Source organism: Dermacentor andersoni, chromosome 3 (assembly GCF_023375885.2).
Source record: "Dermacentor andersoni chromosome 3, qqDerAnde1_hic_scaffold, whole genome shotgun sequence".
NCBI lineage: Eukaryota > Metazoa > Arthropoda > Arachnida > Ixodida > Ixodidae > Dermacentor > Dermacentor andersoni.
In genome coordinates, this window is record NC_092816.1 from 173,805,023 (window position 1) to 173,808,215 (window position 3,193).

Genomic DNA, 3,193 nt, shown 5'->3' on the forward strand with positions numbered 1-3,193 from the left:
CTGAATGGGCCACAAGGAAGTTTTGTTACAGTTAAACAGTCTGGCACCACCAGTATTGAATGTGAGAGTGATGTCGCTCCACTCACTTCCCTCCATACGCTTGCGATACAGTGCTGCATCTGTGATGTCAGTGAGCACTGTATTTTTGTTTGAAACCTCACGCAGATTCTTCTTAAGTGAGTCGAGAAGTGCCGCAGCCACCACCTTACTCGAAAGTAAAACGTCAATTTGTTCCAGCAAATTCATAACTGCATAAAAATTGTGCGCCGAATTCCGGGCATTGCAGAGCCGACGAGAGCCATTGCTAGCCCACGTTCGTGCTGCCATGACACAACGTGGTCACGTGGTCTTGGACAGTAGCGTCGGCGGCGTTGGCTTGCATCCGTAGCTGCGAGTATTCTTCGCTTGTGCTTGTGCTGCAATGTACGCGTCGGTCAGATTTCGCGACGACGACGCGCGAGATGTCGTTAGCATCGGAGATATAAAAAATTTCAGTTCTCAAAGCATTTCAGACTACCAAAGCAACAGGCGGTACAAAGTGCACTGGAAGGACGACCATCAAAGTGGCTTTTTTTCGAGCGCAGATCCTGCGGTTGTTTGGTAAGTTAAATTCTGATATATACATTTGTTCTATAATATTTGCTTATATTTAGGCTGCGTTTGATTTTGCTGTGCTCTGATTTTGCGCAGAGACAAAAGAGGCTGCACATCAACCGACAAGGCGGGTCCCACTTCCTCCACGCCCGTCGGACAGTGAGGACAGCGAGATCGATGTCCAGCGTGGATTCATTGGACAAGGTAATGAAATTTCACTCTTACGTCTGGCCGCATAAGTTTTGCTTTGCCTTTTGTGGCGCTGCACGTGCCCAGCTTCTACAGATATCGAACAGTATAGAGCTCAACATGCAACATGCAGCCTGTTTGACAGCAGAGAAGGAAAATACTGTTATAACATTGTTGTGTGGAAAACAAAATGTCTTCATTTTTGTTAAAGCTCTCTCTCCCTCAAAGACATCGCCCTAACTTGTAAGAAACTGTAGGGAAAAGGCCGCAAGCTTAGCAATTTGCATAGGTTAATTGTTCCCGTGTGTATAATGGTAGCGTAGATGAATTTCATTGTTTGTTGAAAGGAATCGCTCATAACGCACGTGGAGCTGATTCATATATTCCTAACCTGTAAACCTCAGTGCTACTGTTTTGCATATTCAACAAATTTCATTGGAAACTTTTGTTGGCTTTACAAGTATGCCTGCTCTGGATGCATTCAAGTATGATGCGCTAAAAGGTATGCTTTAATCCAGTCATGTTCCTTGATTGGCCCCGAAGAAGGCATGTTTTTTTTTTATACACCCCTTAGCCACAAGTCTGTTCTTTCAAAAGTCAGCGACATGTTCCTTTGCAATTTTCTCAATGTATTATTCCAATTGTAGCTGCTCAGGGCTTGTGTGTTCGAGATGACGCCTCTTTTTAACAATACTGTTTTCAATTCAATTCAAAGCTTTCTTTGCCTACCTCCCAAAGCTTGGCGTGGTTGTATAAATTGGCCAATTTATTGCCTCAATGACTTGGCACAAGCTGTCAGTCAGTAAAAAAATTATGGGTCTTGTCGTGGGATTTTAACCTCGGTACTCCAGTGCAGCATCAGATGCACTGTTCATTAGGCCATAGACGCACAAAGAACTGCAGTATAGCAACCTTACCCCTCATTTCCCTCTTGCAATTTAGCACTTTGAAACACATGGCATATATGCCATATTGTATACAATTTACTTTTGAAATTTCAACATTGCACTGTGGTAGGTGGTAGTGGAGCAAGTGCCCAAAAGAACCCCATGAAGCCATGCCATAATTTGCAACCATTTTTGCTGAATCCCATTAAAATGTGTGTGTGTGACAAGACTGGCTGCAGTAGGAAGGCTGTTTGGTGAAGCTTTCTTTCTGATGTATGAAGATATAGATGCTGTTATCCATTTGGTGATAACACTGTTGTGTTTCTCCACAAATGTCTGCAAGGTATGCTGTTGTGACTAAGGGTGACTGCAAGATACATTAGTCACTGAATTCACTGCATGCAGAGATGTGACATATGTCACATCTCTGCATAGGTCTTATATAAGACCACTCTGGATTTCTTACCATGTTTAGCTCTTTGTTATTGCTGGCTCATCAAATTTTGCTTATTGTTTCCACAGTGAGTGGGATCAGCACATTTTTTTCACGTTAATATGCCATATATACTTGTCCTTTCAGTAGTACTTCTAAATCTTTGTTCTCACTTGCTGACCTTTCCATTTCAGTTTTTTTCAGGCACTACCTTGAGAAGCGGTGCAGCAGTGAAGATGACATAACAAGGAGGCACAACATGCTCAGAAAGCTTGTTGCTGGAAAGATTGCGGATCTGATGAAGAAGTAATTTTGTAAATATTATTTGTAAATAAATACATGCCTACTTTCAAATGAAATTTGTTCTTTTTATAGACTGGTTGCCACATTCCAGTCCTCACTGCTGTATAGCACCATTGTTTTGATACATGAACGATGTGCTTAGACCAGTAGGCAACACTACCAATAGACAAATACACTACTAATAGGCCAATAGAGTGCCAATAGACAAATACACTACTAATAGGCCAATAGAGTGCCAATAGGCAAGTATATTACTAATAGGCCAATAGAACACCAATATATACCTGTAAGTCACCAATAGGCTTATACAATACCTATAGACCAGTATGTTCAATAATTCCATAGCCTATTGGTTTTTCTATTGGTCATTTTTGCTAGGGATTCAAACACCCCGGTTTGCAGGGTTGATCACGAGACATCTCGCATTTTTCACTTTCCACTCACCGATGTTGAGAATCTTCTTCGCGGCGTCGGCACGGACATGGTAGATGCGCTATCGCCCCGTAACTAAAGCTTACGCCTGTATCAGAAAGAAAACTTTGTGGTCCGTATTCAGTAGTATGCTTGTAAGTGCTACAATACAGATTTTCGTTTGCGATTCGAAAAACATCCGAAATAAACCGTTGACGTGGAACGCTCTACGGGCTGTTTCTGACGATTTTGCTGGCCCATTCTTGTTCTTCGCGCAAGGGATATGCAACATTTTCTTAGTTCAAAGATGCGTTCAATCGACACGTAGTCACATATCTTCGTCAGAGAAGCGTAGGCTAGTGCTGGACGCCTTTGG

At 42.4% G+C, this 3,193-nt stretch overlaps 1 long non-coding RNA gene across 1 annotated transcript; it reads left to right on the forward strand.

Moving 5' to 3' along the window:
• Positions 1 to 370: 370 nt before the first annotated feature.
• Positions 371 to 2,451, forward strand: LOC129382969 (uncharacterized). The gene is made up of 3 exons (XR_008610934.1): positions 371 to 600; positions 691 to 798; positions 2,298 to 2,451. It is a non-coding gene; the product is annotated as an uncharacterized lncRNA (long non-coding RNA).
• The last annotated feature ends 742 nt before the right edge of the window (positions 2,452 to 3,193 follow it).